We start from the raw sequence: 22,230 nt of genomic DNA on the forward strand, positions 1-22,230 counted from the left end.
GTACGCGCTGTTCTTATGATTTTTAAACCTTGCTAACTTTTACAATATACTACCGATCAGAACAAAACTTGTTGTACTTGCAGCACAAGAGAACGGTGAATGAGCTGATGAAAAATCGTAGTGCTATCATGTACCGTTTTTGCGCAAATAGAAAAACGGCGTAAACCGGAAGAGCACAAGATCAGAGTTATGTATTGATTGTGAATTTCAACAGGTTCTTCCACTTGCACAAATTTTTCGGGATGCATTCCAGCATCATTTGGGAACAGCCCCATCCAACACCGGAGGAAATTACAGAGAGTTGTGGACACAGCTCAGACCATCACGCAAACAAACCTCTCTTCCATCGACACCATAGACACCTAACACTACTTCGACAAGGTCACCAGCATAATCAAGGACGAGTCTCACCCCGGCCACTCCCTCTTATCAACTCTCCCATCAGGCAAGAGGTACAGAAGTCTGAAAACGCACACTTCCAGGTTCAGGAACAGTTTCTTCCCAGCTGTTCTCAGGTGTCTGAACCTTTCTACCAACAACTAGAGATCGGTCTCGAACTACTATCTACCTAATTGGAGACTCTTATACTATCTTGGATCGGACTTTACGGGCTATATCTTGCACTAAACGTCATTCATTTTATTCCCTTTATCGTGTATCTGTACACTGTGGATGGCTTGATGGTAATCAGAGTTTAATCACACAACAAAAGCTTTTCACTGTACCTCTGTACACGTGGCAATAAAATAAACAAACCATATGAAGACCTGTCTTTATAGTTCCACCGAATGTGTGAGTGGGAGACACAGAAAAGGGAAGTTCAGAAAAAAAGGCAGAAAGTTCAGCCAAATACATGGAACACAGAACATAGACCAGTACAGGTCAGTCTGAAGAAGGGACTCGACCGGAAACATCACCCATTCCTTCTCTCCAGAGATGCTGCCTGTCCCGTTGAGTTGCTCCAGCATTTTGTGTCTTCCTTCGATTTAAACCAGCATCTGCAGTTCTTTCCTACACAATGAACAGTACAGCATAGGAATAGACCCTTCTGCCCACGATATCTGCACTGAATATGTTGATCTAATACTCTCTCCCTAGTCTAGTTCAGTAAACCACTGAGTCGAACACTGGAGTCCAAACCCTTCTTTATTTGTATACAACACCACGGGGCCTGCCTCGGATCCACTCACTAGAGCCCTCAGCAGCCTCGTATAAACAGAACAAGAAAGTACATTTGACTAATTTTATGCAGTGTAACGAGCGGCATGAAAATATCATTTTTTCTGGAAAATTGCGCTTAGTTTTTCCTTGTAACATAGAACAAGGACAACGGAGAAAAATCCCCTACAGCCCACAATGTCTACTCGAAATGATAATTTCAAGACCAGCTCTTATCTGCTTTCACACAATCCATGTCCCTCCATTCATTGCATGTCAATGTGTCTAAACAAAAGTCTCTTAAATGCCACAATCGTATTTGCACCTCCACCTCCACCCCTGGCAGCGTTTTCCAGGCATATACCACTCTCTGTGTGAAAAAACGGCCCAGCGCATCCCTAATCTCCCTAGTCATCCTACTGGTTCCACTGTTCATATCCCTGTATCTCTCTTTTATCACCTCTCTTCCCCTGCTAACATTGGGTCATTATGGGCACCACTCTCCGTTGGTCGTCTATTAGCAGCCCTGATTTGTTCTCACCATTTTCTACCTCCGGTTATACATCTTGCACAAATTCTTTAAAAGTTTCATTGGTTGGATGCTAATAACCTTGACAAAATATTAACTGTTCCTGTTTTTATAATACCCATTATGAAGAGGCAAGAGAGACAAAATTTACAATAAGAGGCATTGTTTAAAGTGTCACTTTTAAGTATGGGATCTAAAGTTAATAATTTCAGTTTGTTTGATTAAATGTCACAATCCATGCATCATTTAAACCACAATATATCAAATTACACAGGGGCTGTAGACAGCAATGTCTCTCATATAATGAATGTTTATGGATGATATCATAAGCCATAACAGCCAAACTTGAATGGTTTATGGGTTCCATTTGAACTGGAAAATAATTATAGCATTTTACCCACACAACCATCATCTATGAATTGTAAAATATATAATGGCCTCAATAAAATGCAAACACCGATGGTGACAGCTCATTGAAACTAAGGCGACGTTAACAGAAAACGACGAAAGTCTTTTGGGATATTATTCCCCCAGAATAACATTTATATGATTGACTGGGAGAGGAGTGTTTAACTGGCTATGTTACAGAATTACCAACTCCATGATGGGTACACTGATTGTATTTTAGGGAATTAAATTCAACAGCTCAAGAGGCATGGATAATTGAATGTTTAAAGCTGCAACAATGTGCCTGTAAGTCATCTGACTCTTTGCAGGTTCACAACAGTTTGCAATGGGGAAAGTGTATAGTGAATGGCAAAAGCCTCAACAGGTTGATGCACTGAGGGATCTTGGGGTCCAAGTTCTCAGTTTTTTAAAAGTGGTCACAGAAGTAGTTATAGAGTCACAGATTCAGAGTCTTAGAGCATGGAAATAGACCCTTCAGCCCAACTTGCCCGCACTGATTAACATGTCCCATTTACAATCGTCCCACCTGCCTGCATTGGGCTCATATCCCTCTAAACCTGTCCCATCTATGTACCTGTCTAAATCTTTCATAAATATTGCAGTAGGATCTGCCTCAACTAGCTCATCCGGCAGCTCGTTCTATACACCCTCCGCCCTTTGTGTGAAAAAATTACCTGGCAGGTTCCTATTAAATAATTTCCCCTCCTCACCTTACACCTATGTCTCTATACCTATGTCCTATGTCCTATAGATAAACACAAAAAGCTGGAGTAACTCAGCGGGACAGGCAGCATCTCTGGAGAGAAGGAATGGGTGACGTTTTGGGTTGCGACCCTTTCTTCAGACTGAAAGTCACGGGAAAGGAAAATGAGTGATATAGACAATGAATGAACGATATGGAAAAAAGTAACGATGATACGTGAGAGAGAAATCAAGATTCATACCAATGGGCTGTAAGCTGCCCAAGCAAAATATTAGATATTGATCCTCCAATTTGCATTTAGCCTCACTCTGACAATGGAGGAGACCTAGGACAGAAAGGTTTGTGTGGGATTGGAAGGAGAAATAAAGTGTTTAGCAAATGGGAGATCTGGTAGGTCCAGGTGGACTGAGCAAAGGTGTTCAGTGAAGCGATCGCCATTTGGTCTCGCCGATGTACGAGTCCACATCTTGAATGAGTCCACATCTCATCAGTAGATGAGGTTGGAGGAGGTGCAAGCGAACCTCTGTCTAACCTGTAAGGACTGTCGGGGTCCATGGGCAGAGTCGAGGGAGGAGGTATAGAGACAGGTGTTGCATCTCCTGCGGTTGCAGGGGAAGGTACCTGGGGAGGGGGGTGGTTTGGGTTGGAAGGGAGATGGCGGAGGGAACAGTCTCTGTGGAAGGCAGAAAGGGATGGAGATGGGAAAATGTGGTTAGTGGTGGGATCCCGTTGGAGGTGGTGAAAATGTCAGAGGATTATGTGTTGTAAGTGATGGCTGACGGGATGAAAGATAAGGACAAGGGGGACCCTTCCTCTTCCCCTAGGGGGAGGGGGAGCAAGGGCGGAGCTGCGGGGTACCGAGGAGACATGAGTGAGGGCCTCATCTCTGATGGGAGAGGGGAACCCCCGTTCCCTAAAGAATGAGGGCATCTCGGATGCCCTGGTATGGAACACCTCATCTTGGATCAGGGTGGATAAGAGGGGCAGGAACAAGGTAAATACAAGGTCTGGGACAGCACAGTGGAGCAGAGGCAGAGTTGCTGCCTAAAGGGCCTGTCCCACTGTACGAGGTAATTCAAGAATTCGCCCGAGTTTCCCCTGATTCGAACTCTGAGAATTACGGTAATAGCCACTCGTAGGAACTCGGGGCTCTTGTGGATATTTTTCAACATGTTGAAAAATCTTCACGAGCTTACAGCGTTTCCCGAGTACCTGTCGTTAGCGTTACGAGTCGCAAAGAGACGTCCCGAGCTCCGACGTACCCGCTACGTACATTCTACGTACTTACCATGATTTTGATTTTTTTTTTAAACTCAGGAAAGCTCTTGAATTACCTCATATAGTGGGACAGGCCCTTTACAGCGCCAGAGACCCGGGTTCAATCCTGACTACGGGTGCTGTCTGTACTAGGGTTGCCAACCTTCTCACTCCCAAATAAGGGATGGAAGGTCAAAATAAGGGAATTCCCAACTGCAATTCGTTGAACGACTCAGCTGGGTGAATGATGAGTTGGCCCAGGTGCTGGACTGCACACAAAGCACAGCTGGCAGGCCAGCCGAGGAGTTTTGGCCCAGGCGCCGGATTTTGCGTGCTACATCGTGCGCAGTCCAGTACCTCATCAAACTCATGAACTGATGATCGGCCATGAGAAGGAGGGGTGGTGGTGTCGGCGGTAAGCGAAGATTCAAACAGCTGTCTGGGCTGCCGACTGACGGGGCCACGGGCGAGGCGCTGCTGCTGCACTCCATGGGCTGCACTACGTCGGGATGGGTGAGGCGGGGTCGGACGTGGCTCTCCAACCCGACAGTCCCCTCGACCCGAGTAGTAGCAATCAAATACGGGACGAGGGCGGTCCCGTATGGGACAAACCAATTTAGCCCAATATACGGAATATCCCAGCTAATACAGGACAGTTGGCAACCCTAGTCTGTACGGAATTTGCACGGTCTCCCTGTGACCGTGTGGGTTTTCTCACTCCAAAGATGAACAGGTTTGTAGATTCATTGGCTTTGGTTAAATTGCAAATTGTTCCTAGTGTGTAGGATAGTGCTAGTGTGTGGGATGATTGCTGGTTGGCACGGACTCAGTGGGCCGAAGGGCCCACTTCTGCTCTATATCGCTAAAGTATAAATCCATGTTCTTCAGAAATGCTGCCTGACCGGCTGTGTTACTCAGCATTTTGTGTCTTTTTTTATCAAAGGGGACACTCTATTGCAATGTTCTGGAACCTTCATTCAAAAAAAATTCTCTACGTTTTGTATCCCGGCAAACCTTGAGGGATCTATGGGATTGCTTAATGCTTTGAAATAATACTTAAAGATGAAAGGAAAGCAGAGTAAGAAAGTAGTAACTCAGTTTCTCTGGAGAGAAGGAACGGGCGACGTTTCGGGTCGAGACCCTTCCTCAGACCTCAGACTTAGAGGGATATGGACCAAATGCAGCGAGGTGGAACTAGTGTGGATGGGGCATCTTAGTCGGCACAGGGAAAGTTGTGCCGAAGGGCATGTTTCCATGCCGTATGATTATAAATTCTGGGAGATAAAATTAATACAGTATGGTCTGCATAGGTCTGGTCTGCATAGGCAAGTTGGGCAGAATAACCTATTTCCACGCTGTATAATTCTATAACTTTACGATTAAAATAAGATGATGTTTGTGGGAAACACAAACAATATTTTATATTATGGTCAGACAGAATGGGCTGATTCCATTGTGTAGCCTAAATGTAAACATCAAATAACAAAGACATTGATTAGTAGACTCATGATAGTGATAACAAATAATTGATTGAAGAAGGATCTGGACCCGAAATGTCACCCTTTCCTTCTCTCCAGAGATGCCGCCTGTCCCGCTGAGTTACTCCAGCATTTTGTGTTTATCTATGTTTAATTGATTAGTTCACTAGTAGTTAAGATTCTGGTTTATGTATTTAGCTTTCTTTTTCCAGGATTTAACACTAATTAAGTAAGATATATTTAAATAATTTACTCTTTGAACAAATTAAGCCACTTGTGTAATCTTTGTGCATTTCAAGGATCAAGTGAACAGCACTCTGCCTCTCAAATTCTACATTTACAAAGACAGTCTGCCATTAGGCTAATGTCAGATTATGCATCAACAAGGGAGAGATAAAAGTCTGGGGATGTACTTAAGTTTCATCAGAACGCAATGGCATTGTGCTAAGATTCTTCACTGGCTGCCAGAAGTATGAAGCCTTGTGAACCAGAAATGTGAGTTCAGTTCCCACCATGGCAACTTGGGTTATTTAAATTCAGGCACATTAATGCATTTGGATTTTAAGAATAGTAGTCTCAGTTGTAATAGCATTGAAATTACTGGATTGTGGTAAAATAAAACACCTCTGTCTGTGGTATAAATAGAGATGAAGTTTTGATTTTAAAAAGGGGTCTAAGTCCCAACACTTGCAGCAAATTCACTTCTCGGGAACACAAGCCAATCTCAAGAAGTGCTGGAGTAACTAAACGGGTCAGGTAGCTTCTCTGGAGAACGTGATTAGGTGACGTTTTGTGTCGGGACCCATCTCCTACCCAAAAGGTCACCTATCCCTGTTCTGCAGAAAAGGTGAAACTTGCTCCTTGGCCCTTCATTGTGTGCTTGCCCATCAGCTTTTGGCCCCCTGTGGACCTGGCACTCCCCAAGGAGTTGCCCAAGAAATACAGGAGAAAAACCTCTGAGTAAGACCACAGAGAAACTAGCCCCTCGGCTCCATCCCAGATGTTGAGAGAAACACAACGTCCCACTGAAAGGATGAAGACACAAGTAACCTGAGAGGCAGCTTTTTCGCACAGAAGGTGGTGGGTATATGGAATGAGCTGCCAGAGGAGGTTGTTGAGGCAGTTACTGTAATGTTTGAAATATACTTGGACAGGTAAGGTTTAGAGGGATATGAGCCAAATGCAGGCAAGTGGGACTAGCATAGATGGGGCATCTTGGTCGGCGTGGGTAAGTTGGGCTGAAGGGCCTGTTTCCATGCTGTACAACTATGACTGCAAATGCTCGTATACACAAAAAGACGCAAAGTGCTGGAATAACTCAACATTCCAGCAATAACTCTGAAGGACATGAATAGGTGATGTTTCAGTCCAGGCACCTTCTTCTGTAGGATTAAATGATTTAATTCAATGATACTTAATTGTCACATGTACCTGGGGGTACAGTGAAATGCTTTGTTTTTCATACAACCAGTATACAATCATGTACAAGACCTCGCCCAGGCAGTACACAAGTGTCGCCACGTTTTGTGCCAACAAAGTTCCAAAAGTTCACCAAACGTTCGTATCTACTGCCTGCTGCCACACGGGCGGGAGGGAGAAATTTAGAAGAGAGATAGAAACATAGAAACATAGAAATTAGGTGCAGTAGTAGGCCATTCTGCCCTTCGAGCCTGCACCACCATTCAATATGATTATGGCTGATCATTCAACTCAGTATCCTGTATCTGCCTTCTCTCCAAACCCCCTGATCCCTTTAGCCGCAAGGGCCACATCTAACTCCCTCTTAAATATAGCCAATGAACTGGCCTCAACTAAAATGTTTTTTCACACAGAGATGAGGGTGGGACAAAGCCAGGCAAGTAACAGGTGGGTACAGGTGAGTGTGTGTGTGTGTGTGTGTGTGTGTGTGTGTGTGTGTGTGTGTGTGTGTGTGTGTGTGTGTGTGTGTGTGTGTGTGTGGTGTGTGGGGGGGGGGGGGGTCTTGATTTTAAGATGCTTTGACAAGGATCAGAGGTGAAAAGGGACAAAAGGTGGTGAGATTGGGCAGGTGAATGTTGCCTCGAATGAAATGGTCAATATTGTTTTGAATACAATTATATAACAAGGACAGATTCCAGGCTTCCAGTTATTACCACAATAACTCTGCTGCTGTTTCAAAACCATAAACAGATATAAAAATATAAAAGATAAATGCTTCCTAAATATATGAGAGATTTTGCCTCCGAGGCATTTTGGTGGATAGTGTTATCAGAGACAAGTGTATAATGATGTTTGATTCGCATCTTCTGCTTATTGCAAGAACATCCAACAAGCCTAAAGCTGTCTTGAATTTATTTGTGTGTGACTTCAGGACTGTCATTGGGGACGGATGGAGTTACATTTGTTAAAGTGTCAGAGACAGGAGTGCAGTCTTTGGTGGGAGATTCTAGGACCAGAAGCCACAGCCTCAGAATAAAAGGACGAACCTTTAGAAAGGAGAGGGGGAGGAATTTCTTTAGTCATGGGGAGGTGAATCTGTGGGATTCATTGCCACAGAAGACTGTGGAGGCCAGGTTACAAGTAAAATATGAAGTGTTGTTCCTCCAATTTGCATGTGGCCTCACACTATTACATTTTATACAATATCTCGACTACACTTCATCCCACCCTGCTTTCTGCAAAAGCTATTCTCCGTGCCCAAGATGAGGTGTCACAATCATGCAGGTGACCTCTGGCGACAAGTTGTGGGTGTCGCAGTGTGTCGCCAGGGAGAATTCCGCCAGGGGGTTGCCTGTATGGTCATGAGAGGTCACCAGGGGCTCAACTGTATGGTCGCGAGAGGTCTCCTAGTCACCCAAAGAGTCGTAGCGTCTCAGATTCAGATTCAATTTTAATTGTCATTGTCAGTGTACAGTACAGAGACAACGAAATGCGCCTTTCTGGTCACCGCTGAATTTTCAACATGTTGAAATTTTTTGGCGACCTATGACAGGTGCCGGCAGTTGTCGAAAAAATGTCGCGTAAGTGGGACTGTCTCTAGTGTGTGTAGGTAAGATAGTGTTAGTGTGCAGACTGGGTGGGCTGAAGGGCCTGTTTCCGTGCTGTATCGCTAAACTAAACTAAAACAATGTTTAATGTCAAATGTTTAAGTGATTCCATAATTTTGTTGACAAAGGCCAACTTTTTATAGATTGAAAGATACAGCATGGAAACAGGTACATTCAGTCAACCGAGTCCACCCCGACCATCGATCACTAGTTCTATGTTATCCCACTTTCTCATCCACTCCCTGCAAATTAGAAGCTATCTGCAGTGGCCAATAAACCTACAAACACGCACTTCTTTGGTATGTGGGAGGAAATCGGAGTACCCGGAGGAAACCCACGTGGTCACACGGAAAACGAAAACACAGGCATCACCAGAGATCACGATCGAACCGGGATGACTGGTGCAGGGAGGCAACAACTCTATCATCTGTGCCACCGTGCTGCTGAACTTTTGTATACAACATCGTGAAAATGCAATGGATTAGCTGGTGTGAAGTTAAAAGATTAAATATGCAATGTAGCAGCAAAGAACATTATATTGTGATCAGAGCGGAGATTATATCTGGAGAAGTAGATCAAAAGGATGTTGAGGCTACATGCTTTAATTTTGTTAGGCAATACTTAGTAAGGCTCAAGATCAATAATTTGTATCTCTGCTTCCATGTCTCCCTAAAGGGCCTGTCCCACTTTCACGACCTCTGACGAGTTTGCCCTTGACTCGTGCTCACAGCATGGTCGTCACGAGGTTGTAGGTCATAGGAGGTTGTAGGTAGGTCGTAGGTAGGTTGTGATGCTAGTCATAGGTACTCGTGGCATCAAGTAGGTCGGGGCGTTTTTCTAGCCCGATGTAAAATATCCTTGAGTAAAAAAGGTTGTGAATTGGGTCGTGAAAGTGGGACAGGCCCTTAAGTGATCAATTCACCTGAAGATGGGTCACAGCCAAAAACATCATCAGTCCATTTTCCTCCACAGATGTTGCCTAAAGCACCTGTCCCACTTTCACGACCTAATTCACGACCTCTGCCGAGTTTGCCCTTGACTCATACTCGCAGCATGGTCGCTACGAGGTCGTAGGTAGGTAGTCGCAGGTACTCGTGGCATCAAGCAGTTTGCAGCGTTTTTTCTAGCCTGATGAAAAATGTCCATGAGTATAAAAAAGTCAGCATGGGAAAAATCGATACTTTTTACTCGTAGGTAGGTCATAGGTCAGTCATAGTAGGTCATGATGCTAGTCGTAGGTAGTCGTAGGTGGTCGGAGGCAGTCGAAGGTAATAGATCCGGGGTAAAAAAAGCTCAGTAGAAAAAAAAGGCTATTTAAACAGCAGAACTGTGCTGTGTGCTAAGCCCCCTCTTATACTGTCTCTACACCTACGACTGTAGTCCGGCCCACAACAACAACCGCATCGTCAAATTTGCTGACGACACTACTGTGGTCGGACTTATTTCAAAGGGAGACCAGGCAGCCTACAGAGAGGAAGTCCTGAAGTTGACAACCTGGTGCTCAGAAAACAATCTGGCTCTGAACACCAGGAAAACAAAAGAGCTCATTGTCGACTTTCAGGAGGCACAGCACCGACTTAGCCCCCTACACATTTTTTTGTGTGGAGAGGGTCAACACCTTTGTGTTTTAGCTGACATGACGGACAACACGACAGCGGTCATCAAGAAGGCTCAGCAGCGGCTGCACTTCCTGAGGGTCCTCAGGAAGCACAACCTGCTGCTGACCTTCTACAGCTCGTCCATCGAGAGCCTGCTGACATACTGCATTACAGCATGGTATGGCAGCTGCACCATGGCAGACAGGGAGAGGCTTCAGAGGGTAACCAGGACAGCGCAGAGGATCATTGGCTGCCCTCTCCCCTCCCTGATGGACATCTACACCTCCCGCTGCCTTAGCAGGGCAAAGAAGATCATCAAAGACAGCTCCCATCCTGCGTTTGGACTGTTCGACCTGCTGCCCTCTGGAAGGCGCTATAGGTGCATCAAATCCAGGACTAACAGACTCAGGAATAGTTGCTTTCCGAGAATTATATCTACTATAAATTCAAATTCACACATGCACTGACTACACCGCCCAACACGGACTTCCATCTGTATATAGGTATGTATGTATGTAGCACCGCGGAATTTGTGCACCTATTCCCCCCCCCCCCCCCCACATCTCCCTTCTGTTTTTTGTTTTTTTCTGTTTCTTGTTTTTTGTGCTAAATTGTATGTATGCACTGAGTACGAGCAGCTTTCAGTTTCACTGTACATGTATAGTGACAATAAATGGCATATCTATATCTAGAACGTCACCTCTGTCACTCCAACGCATGTTCATTCATAGCTGGAGAGTTTTTTTGAGAGATTTGTGTTTTAGAGATGGCACCAGCGCAGCGGGAGGGCACAACGCCCATGCAGGTGTTGCCCACCCAGGAGGAGGAGTGGCAGGAGGTGATGCCACAGGAGGTGATAGTGCAGGAGGAGGTAGCCCTGCATGAGAGACCCCTGGAGGAGGAGACCAGGGTGGTAGTATATGTCCCCACCACCACCCCGTCCTTCACTGTCTCATTTGAAGGCAGCAAAGCAGCCCTGTGTCTGACAGCATCAGAGGCAGATGCCCCATTGGTGGTGAGGGAGGGCTGGAGGAAGGTTATGCCCTGCACCTTCACCAGGCAGCAGGAGGGGGACCTTGAGGAACGGTTCCAGCAGAATGCCATCCTGTACGAAAAGGAAAATGATGGTACGGGGACGGACAAGAATGGCATGTTTGCCATCCACTGCCCCACATGTGTGGTTAAAGTTCCATCTTTTGTCAAAACCCAGCGCCACTCTCCTCCAGTCATCTAGGGTACTGGGACGCTCCATCATCTCCATTCACCCATTGAGACCTCTTCTTGTGCTTCCTCTTCACCCTTGCTCTTCCCATTCTGCCTTTCTTAAAAGGCTGCTGAAGTGAAAGGGCGACTGCAAACAGCAGTAAAACGTACATGGTCGAAGCCAGTCTTCAACATAGTCGAAGGAGGTTGAAGGAGGTCTTCTTCATAGTCGTGGGAGGACTTCAACATAGTCATAGGAGGTCGTAGACATAGTCGTGGAAGGTCGTAGGAGCTCATAGGTTACCGCGACCTTGATATTTTTTTAAGAAGGAACTGCAGATGCTGGAAAATCGAAGGTAGACAAAAATGCTGGAGAAACTCAGCGGGCGCAGCAGCATCTATGGAGCGAAGGAAACAGGCAATGTTTTGGGCTGAAACCCTTCTTCAGAAAAAGGGTTTCAGCCCGAAACATTGCCTATTTCCTTTGCTCCATAGATACTGCTGCACCCACTGAGTTTCTCCAGCATTTTTGTCTTCCTTTGATTTATTTTTTGGTCGTTTTAGCTCGTCAGAGGTCGCCAATTAGGTTGTGAAAGTGGGACAGGCCCTTAACTCTCTGTGATCCTCCAGCACTTTGTTTTTCACTAAGCATACTAACCTGGCAGGGATGCATACAAAGGAGATGTGTGGGGAAATTATTTTTACACTGAGAGCTGTGAGTACCTAATACGTGCTGGATAAACTAAATATTATAGCGGCATTTAAAAGATTTTTGGATAGGTACATGAAAATGTAGGGAATGGAGGGTTATGGGTTATGTGCAGGTAGACAGAGATGGCCCATGGACTTTGTGAGCCGAAGGGCATGTTCTGGTGCAGGATTGTTTTATGAGGAGAATCTGATGTCAATACCTTTAGTGATCATTAAGCATGGGCCTGGTTAGGAAGAGTTTAGTTTAGTTTTGTTTAGAGATACAGCGCTGAAACAGACCTTTCAGCCCACTGAATCCGCGTCGACCATTGATCCCCGCATATTAACACTCTGGCGCTCTAGGGCAGGAACTCTACCGCTGTGCCATCATGCGCCTCTATTTAAAATAAATAAATAAATAATGCACCACTTGAGGAGAGAAAAACATCACAGTTGCATCAGTGGCTAAGGGGAGAAGTGGTTGGTGTACATGCTTGTTTGTATTTGTTTTTGAGGTAATAAAGGTACTGATGAACTGGGAATATTTATCAACACCATGAAATATTTAAGTTGGTGCTTCAAGGGTAAAAATAGGCAGCTAACTGTAAACTCAAAGGTGGATCTTCCACACCAGTCTTGTCCTTAATTAGCTTCAGAAGAAGTAGGTTGTTGCTACCCATGGCTGATGCTGAGACATCCCGCTGTTTACGGTATGACTGACCAATCCATCAAGAGAGAATTATCACATCTGTTATGGGTCAGATGTATGCTTTGCACAATTACACTGTGGTAATTAAAGCAACCATTATTTCTTAGTGAACTAGTAAAACAAATCGTGTCCTTTACCTTTGACTAATCCGTGTTCTTTGAAACATCTAATACAGAGAAATAAAAAGCTAAATTGATTAACATCAGGGCATTCAAAACGGGGGACAAGCAGATTTTCACATTGTTCAGAAAGGCATCAGCAGCTGATGTATTCATGCCTCTATAGTCTCATTTCTTCCATATGTTGTTCTTGACGAAATCAATACAGAAGTGGTGAACTCTACCCAGTCCATCATGGGTACTGACCTCCCCACCATCGAAAGGATTTAGAGGAGTTGCTGCCTCAAGAAGGCAGCCAGCATCATCAAAGGCCCACAACACCCTGGCCACACTCTCATTCCACTCCTGCCATTGGGAAGAAGGTGTAGGAACCTGAAAACTGTAACGTCCAAGTTCAGGAACAGCCTCTTCCCTTCAGCCATCAGGCTATAAAACACTGCAACCTATATATAAGCTCTGAACTATTTTGATTTTGGGGCATTGGTTTTGTCTTGTTGCACAACTATTGTTAGTGTGTTTGTTTTTATGTATTTGCATGTATGTGTAAAATATATATGTGTGTGTATGTGCGTGCATGCGTGCGTGTGTGTGTGTGTGTGCATGCTTGTGTGTATATATAACTTTTCTTTCTCGTTTATTATAGAGTTTACAGAATATGTTTACATATTCGGTTGTGCTGCTGCAAGTAAGAATTCCAATGTTCTGTTTGGGACATATGACAAAAAAACACTCTTATTCGACATGCATTTCTACAGCTGCATTCTCAGAGTGGCTGAATATAATACAGCTAGGTAAAGGTCTAGCGTGGTCACCACAGTACTGCACAAAACACCAGTTATCATTTTGCACAAAGCAAGTTCCTACATATGACTTTGCCTCAGACTTTACAGATACAGCATGGAAACAGGTTCTTCAATCCACCAAGTCTGCACCGACCAGTGATCACTCCATGCACTAATACTATCCTACATGCTCTGGACAATTTACAATTTGACTGAAGCCAATTAATCAACAAATCTACATGTCTTTCCAGTGTGGGAGGAAACCGGAGCACCAAGAGAAAAACCACATGGTCACTGGGAGAATGTAGAAACTCCATACAGACAGTATCCATAGTCAGGATTGAACCCAGTTCTCTGGTACTGCAAGGCAGCAGCACTACCGCTATACCACTGTGCCGCTCCTAATGTTGCTGTGGTAATTCCAAAATAATCAGTTATGTTTTAGAAACACTGAAGAAGTGATAAATATTAGAACGGACACTGGGAATACATTTGTGCTTTACGCAAAAATATTACCTTTATACTTCACACTGCCTCAGCAAAGCCAGCAGCATAATCACGGATGAGTCGCATCCTGGCCGCTCCCTCTTCTCCTCTCTTGCATCGGGCAAAAGGTATAGAAGTGTGAAAGCGCACACCTACATATTCAGACAGTTTCTTCCCACCTGTTATCAGGCAACTGAATCATCCAACCGCAACCAGAGAGCAGTCCTAAACTACTATCTACCGTATTGGTGACCCTCGGACTATCTTTGATCGGAATTTGCTGGCTTTTCCTTGCACTAAACCTTATTCCCTTATCATACACCATAATGGCTCAATTGTAATCATATATTGTCTTTCCGCTGACTGGTTAGCACGCAACAAAAGCTTATCTCGATACACCTTAAAACCTTATCTCGATACACGTGACAATAAATTCAACTAAACCGAATCTACCTGAGTGATATGAAGAGTGAACATTTAATTTAAAATATGCTACATGGAAAACTTCACGAGAGAGCTAACCTAGGTTTTAGTGCACCATTCTCTGGATGAGGACTTAAACAACGGAGTCTCAGATACATTACCAATTTAGCCAATGCAACAACACTGCAGGCAGAAGGAAAAACAAAAACAAGTTCATACATGAGTAGTAATAGCTGGGGGGATGTGGGTGGGGGGAGGGTTTGGGAGTTTGGGGGGGACGGGGGTGGCTGATGAGTTTCCCCCATCCCCCAAATGGCCCTCCGCACTCCCTGCCTTGTGCCCAAACACCAGGATGGTGGGACCAAAATGCAACCAGAACCTGATGAGCAGCCCCTTCAGATTGTGATGTTATTGGGTCAGTTGGCCGCCAGCTTGAGAACCCATTGTTACCGTTGGCAACGTCCCATTGTGATGTCATTGTGGCAGTCGGCAGTCAACTTGAGAGCCCATTGTGATTGGTGCACTGTGAGAGGCATTGTGACATCATCACTGTGAGAAGGCTGGAAGCTGTCTGTGAGAAGGCGGATCTTGCCTTTTTTTAATTTCAACGATTAATAACTTCGTAAATATAGGTGGAAATGCGACGGGAAGATGTTTATATCGTCACCAGGGGAAAAATGTGAGTAGGATGTATGAAAATGGGAGGCCTGTGGCCTAGTATTTGGAAGAAAATAAGAATTAACCAGATTGACATACTCACACAGACACAAACAAGACAAAGACTTTTAGTTATATAGAGATTTGGATTGTTGCGTGCAGTTCTGGTCACCCATTGCAGGAAGGATGTGACGGCTTTAAAAAGGGAGTAGAGGAGATTTACCAGTATGATGCCAAATTTGCTAAGGTTGAACATTTGGGAAAGGCTCGAAGGGCCGAATAGCCTACCCCTGCACCTATTTTCTATGTTTCTATGAAAGACAAAAAATGATCAGGTCAAGCAGAATATCTGGAGAATATGGATAGGTGACATTTTGAGTTTGGACCCTTTTTCGCATAAGCAGATAAGAATTGGTTTTGGCATCATGTTTAGCACCAATATTATGAGCAAAAGCTCTATTATTGTGCTGTACTGTTCTATGTTATCGTGATTTTACAAGTTTTCTTCATGGGGTTTATATGAGATAAACTCATCCACCAAGGAGTAGGATGTGTTTTCACTGCCCTCTTGTGTCTTTGCAGCTTGAGATAGGAAGGAAGTTTAAAGATACACAAAATAGACACAACGCGCTGGATCAGCCAACACCTCTGGAGAAAAAGGATGGGTGACGTTTTGGGTCAGGACCCTTCTTCAATCCCACATACGTACGTGTGCTGCAAAATGCACAATGCCTGGGGCAAAATGAACCTTGTGTCTACACTGGTATTTCTCTTAGATTTTCTGAGGGCCAATTGTGTTGACAACTGTCTGAAAGTGAACCAGAATATTTGCAACCTTGCTGCTGTGACTGACCCCGAGTTGAGCTTCTAACCACATATCCATGCACCTCCTCTAGGGTTGGTTAATTCCCCCCCCCCCCCCCCCCACCCCACCCCCCCCCCACCCGCCCCTTTATAACAAGTTCCATCAACAGATAGTGTGTTGCTCCAGGTTCCAGCTTTCTGCCCTCTCTTATATCTCAACCTCCATATTTTTCCTCATGGAAGAATTATAAATCCAAAAAGTACTGACTGCGGGTGCTGTTTCTATGGAGTTTGTACGTACATCCTGTGACTATGTGAATTTTCTCAGAGTGCTCCAGTTTCCTGCCACACTCCAAAGACGTACAGGTTTCTAGATTAATAGGCTTTGGTATACTCTTCCCAGTGTGTAGGATAGTACTAGAGTACGGGGATCGCTGGTCCGAGCGGACTCAGAGGCAGGAAGGGCTTATTTCCATGCTGTATCTAGAAAGTATGAACTCTAATTATAGTCAGCTAAAAAAGTGTAAATATCTGGCTGCACCCGAATTAGGTCCTTGTCACTGATAACTGTGTTCAATCATTTGACATTTATTAAAAAGATGAAATCCCAAAGTTCTAGATGCCATTCCATGCTGTATCTCTAAACTAAACTGAATGGTATTATACAAAAACAGCTTTGAGAACTTTTTTCCAAGCTATTTCTACCAAATTCTACAGATTCGCTCCACAAAGGCAGTTTTGTAGATTAAATGGCCTCTGTATTGCAGTTTTAGTTTTAGTTTAGTTTTTGTGCAAGTGTGTAAGGAGTGGATGCGAAAGTGGAAATGGGTGATAAATGGTCGGCGTGCCAAAAGGCATGTTTCCATGCTGTGTCTCTAAACTAAACTAACCTAAAAATATTATATATCAACATCTGGATATATAGCATATACAGGGCTGAATGTCAATGTACAATGCCCTCCTGAATTTGATTTGATTGCATATGTGTGCAGTATTAGCTGATCTGGTTTGTATAGATTTTCGCTATACCTTTGTACTGATGATAATAATAAACCTAAACCTAACGTAAACCTGACCATTCTCTTTGAATGCATGCTTAATAGAACAGTGCAGTACATGAGAAGGCTCTTCAGCCTTCAATATCTGTGTAGAACATAATGACAAGTTCAACCAGGCTCCTCTGCCTGCATATGATCCATATCACTCCATTCTCTGCATGTACATGTGCCTATTCAAAAATCTATTCAATGACATTATCCTATCTGCCTCCTCCACCAGTGGCACAGTCACATAGCAGTCAAACTGCTGCCTTACATCACCAGAGACCTTCCCAAAGAAAGCAATCCAAGTCTATCCAACCATTCCCTGTAGCTTTAACCCTCTCTCTCAGTAAAATATTTGGCACCTGATGAACGGGATTGTTTATGTGGTAGATTTGGGTCTTCCTGAATAATTGAATATGGTGAACACTCAAGATTGATTCAGTTCTCTTTCTGTCACTGCAAGTATATACTGCCAGGAAGGAAGATAAGGTCTTGTGTGAATTGATACAATCCTCAATCAATAATGACCTTCGAAAAATGCATTTGAAGAAAATGCTTTGCAAGCTTTTTTTATTGCGAAGTTAAGAACAGCGGGTCAATACTTGCTTTTGGAAAAGTTTAATTGTGTGACGTGGCTAACTTCGCCTCATGGCTACACATAAGAGACACTTAGAGACATTTTAGAGACTATAAGTCCCAGTTCTAAGATAGTAAAATATGATGGATTGCTACCAAGTATTCTCAATTCGAGTCATAAAGCTGAGAAACAGATCTTTCAAACAAACATCCATGTTGACCAAAATGTCCCATCTAGGCTGGTCCCATTTACCTGTGTTTGATCCATATCCCTGATAAACAGCAATAAAAGTTTCCAAAGGTGATGGAAAGACTGGAGGAAAGACTTCTTCTTCTATATAGTGTTTTTTGGCGGTTGGCAAACAACTTTTTTGGTGCATTACCGCCACCAACTGGCATGGAGTGTGGATCAAACAACACCATTACATATTCTAATAACCTATCTCCTTCTGAACAAATTGGTTACCCTAAGAAAAAGCATCAGGATTTGATAGCACTTATTTGAACTCCCTTGCAAAATATCTACCAAATCAAATTGTACTCCTTCTTTTCTGAACTGCTCACTCATCCGTTCTCTCTCCTCCTCATACCTCTCACAATGTACAATGACATGCTCTATCGTTTCCTCTTGCCCACAGTATTCACATCTGCCTGTATTATGCTTGCCCATTACAAAAAGTGTACTGTTCAGACCAGTGTGTCCAAATCTAATTCTTGAAATCACTGTCTCCTCTTCTCTGTTCTTTCCTGCACATCTCATCTCCTGGAGGAAAGACTAGATGTTGAGAGCTCTCTTATACCTGCATTAAGGAGGCAATTAAACACACCTGGACAATTACAAACGCCTGTGAAGCCATGTGTCCCAAACATAATGGTGCCCTGAAATGGAGGGACTATATATAAACACAGCTGTAATTTCTACATGGTGAAACTAAAATGTATAAAAATACATTTAATAAAATCTGACAATGTGCTTGCACTTTAACCACATGTGATCTTTACTATTACAAATCACAAATTGTGGAGTACAGAGGCAAATAAAAAAATGATGGGTCTTTATCCCAAACATTAGGATTGTGCGCAGTTTAGGGTCACATATCTGAGGAAAGATGTGCTGATGTCAAGAGAGAGTCCAGTGTTGGTTTATGAGAATGATCCCGGGGATGATTGGGTTCACATTAGATGACCATTTGATGGCACTGGGTCTCTACTTGCTTCAGTTTGGAAGGATGAGGGGGTACCTCATTAAAACTTACTAAATAGTGTAATGCATAGAGTGGATGTGGAGAGAATGTTAACACTGGTGGGAGAGTGTAGGACAAGAGGGCACAGACACAGAATGAAAGGATGCACCTTCATGAAGGAGATGAAGAGGAATTTCTTCAGTCAGAGGAGAGTGAATCTTTGGAATTGATTGCCACAGACGGCTGTGGAGGCTGTTATTGGGTATTGTTAAGGCGGAGATTGATAGATTCTTGATTAGTAAGGATGTCAAGAGTAATGGCGAGAAGGCAGGTGAATGGGGTTGAGAGGGAAAGATAGATCAGCTGTGACTGAATGGTGGAGTAAACTCGATGGGCTGAATGGCCTAATTCTGCTCCTATGGACTTGTGGAACTGACATTTGCAACTTTAATACCTCCAGACATGAACAATGCATTTGTGAATAGGCTCCCCCTCTAGAAAGCTGAGGTCAACACATTATAATTCACATACTAAGTCCATTTCACCTCTCACCATTGTGCTTACTGACACGCACACGCCGCTGGTTAAGTTATGCATCAAGTTGCCATGAAAAGATCCTGCTTTTGGCAAAATGTTAGAGGTATTCCCTGCATTCTCTCTCTCTCCACCCCTCCTCCTGCACCCTGGTCATCCAGCCTGTTCCACTGTTCGCATCCATGTATCCCTTCATTATCACCTCTTCCACAGCCAACAATGGACCATTGAGGGCTCCACCTTTCCTTGGTCATCGGTGACGGCTCTGATTTGTTCTGAACCTTTTAATAGCTCTTGTTTTCCCTCCCCAACGCTCAATCCGAAGAAAGATTTCGACCTTAAACATCACCTATTCCTTTTCTATCCTTTTCTCCAGATATAGAAACATAGAAGCATAGAAAATAGGTGCAGGAGTAGGCCAATCGGCCCTTCGAGCCTGCACCGCCGTTCAATATGATCATGGCTGATCATCCAACTCAGTATCCTGTACCTGCCTTCTCTCCATACCCCCTGATCCCTTTAGCCAAAAGGGCCACATCTAACTCCCTCTTAAATATAGCCAATGAACTGGCCTCAACTACCTTCTGTGGCAGAGAGTTCTACCAATTCACCACTCTCTGTGTAAAAAAATATTTTCTCATCTCGGTCCTAAAAGACTTCCCCCTCATCCTTAAACTCTGACCCCTTGTTCTGGACTTCCCCAACATCGGGAATAATCTTCCTGCATCTAGCCTGTCCAACCCCTTAAGAATGTTGTAAGTTTCTATAGATCCCCACTCAATCTTCTAAATTCCAGCGAGTACAATCCGAGTCTATCTATATATTGCCTGACCAGCTGTGTTACTCCAGCACTTTGCGTCCTTTTGTGTATTAACCAGCATCTACAGTTACTTGTTCCTAAATAAAATAGAATATAAATATGAAAATATGCTATGTTTATTTAGGTTGACTGAGGTGGGGATAGTGTTCTCAGTCCACTAACTGTTGTCCAGAGACCTCCAGCATTTTGTATCTATCTGATTTCAACAAAAACAGTGCAGATTAATGGATTGAAAAACAAAGCCCTTGCGTTTTCCCCACTGCTTTCTTTACGATGAGTAATGGTTTTGGAAGTTCTCAGATCAACATCTTTTCCTAGCATGGCTACAGAACCACTCATAATTGTCTCTGCAGTGTATCACTGTGGGGAGGGAAAGAACAACTTACCAACAAATGAAAATCAATACTTCACGGTTACTATGCAACAATTCAGTACCTGCTGCTGATTTGCTTGTGTACTAAAACATAAGCCTGTTTAAAAGATTCTTTGCAAACCTATTGGGTCAGTGTGCACGCAGATTGATAGATACAAACCATAAATATGTTAAAACAATATAAATTAGAAGTTAAAAAGATTGGGAACAGCCAAGATTAAAGACTAGTAAGGGTTGAAAAACATTGGGAAGTGTGGGAGGTGTAAAGAACGATGGGTATGATCATCAAAGGGAAAGCAGGTGTCAAGTAATTTGCAATAAATGCCTTGCAGTGTGCTAGATGATACGGAAGCGATGGGGCGGAAGTGTGTAAAAATAAGAATGCAAAAGGTAGCTCAGTGCCACAGCGGTAGAGCTGCTCTCTCACAGCGCCAGTTTGATCCAGTCCTCGGCAGCTGTCTGTGTAGAGTTTGCACAATGTCCCTGTGACCGTTTGGGTTTTCTCCAGGTGCTCCGGTTTCCACCCACATCCCAAAGACGTGCCTCTTTGTCAGTTAATTGGCCATTGCAAATTGCTCCTAGTATGTAGGTAGTGGAATACTCTCTTGAATTTCTACATTTGTAAGGTAGGGAGCGCATTGATTGGTTCGGCAACTTGAACGCCCAGGAAGAAAAATTACAAAAAGTGGTGAACATTGCCCAGTCCATTATTGGTACTGACCTCTGTCTCTGATCACCTGCGATCCAATGATCAAAGATATCTTAGAAACTGCTGAACATGTATTTTAGTTTAGTTTAGCTTAGTTTAGATATTGATACGTGTACTGAGGTACAGTGAAAAGATTTTTTCTTACTTGTTATCTAATCAGCAAAAAGAAAACTATACATGATTACAATCAAGCCATCCACGATATTCAGATAATGATAAAGAGAATGCAAGATAAAGTGCAGTAAAGTCAGTTTAAAGATAGTCCAGGAGTCTTCAATGAGGCAGATGGTAGGTTAAGACCAATCTCTAGTTGGAGAGAAGACAGTTCAGTTGCCTGACAACAGCGGGGAAGAAACTGTCCCTGAATCTGGAGGTGTGTGCGACAGAACAATCTGTCAAAAGGTCATTAGGTCGAGGGGGTTGGGCTTCAGTATCCATCAGTGGAGGTCCAGTTGCTGTTTGCAGCCAATACTTACGCATGGAATGACCACTGGTTTCCATGGGAGATTTGTTGGGACATTTGAGACAAGGAGACTTAGCGCAGTCATGGAAACAGCACAGGAAGGATGAATATAAACTAAACTCGCCCATTTTCCTGCAGCTCAAAATCTAAAACATTGGTTGATATTATGATGAGCCCCATGAAGACCGAATTCTCAGTTTCACAGCCGTTGAGTAATACAGCACAGAAACTGGCCCTTTGGACCAACTTGCAACCCGGTACTATCATAATATTTAAGAGACATTTCTGCAGGTACATAGATGGAATAGGTTTAGTGGGACAGGGGCCAGGCGCAGGCAGGTGAGACAAGTATAGATGGGGCATGTTGGTCCGTGTGGGCAAATTTGACCGAGGCGCCTGTCTCCACGCTATACGAATGTATGACTTTATTGCCCATGCCAACCAAGATAACCAACCACACTAGACCCACCTGCCCATGTTTGCCTCACATCCCTTGCA

At 43.8% G+C, this 22,230-nt stretch overlaps 1 protein-coding gene across 2 annotated transcripts in view; it reads right to left on the minus strand.

The window, feature by feature from the left end:
* Window positions 1-22,230, minus strand: part of ccser1 (coiled-coil serine-rich protein 1) — a 1,187,217-nt gene that overhangs the window by 387,682 nt on the left and 777,305 nt on the right. The window lies entirely within an intron of this gene.

This window comes from Leucoraja erinacea, chromosome 1 (assembly GCF_028641065.1).
Source record: "Leucoraja erinacea ecotype New England chromosome 1, Leri_hhj_1, whole genome shotgun sequence".
NCBI lineage: Eukaryota > Metazoa > Chordata > Chondrichthyes > Rajiformes > Rajidae > Leucoraja > Leucoraja erinaceus.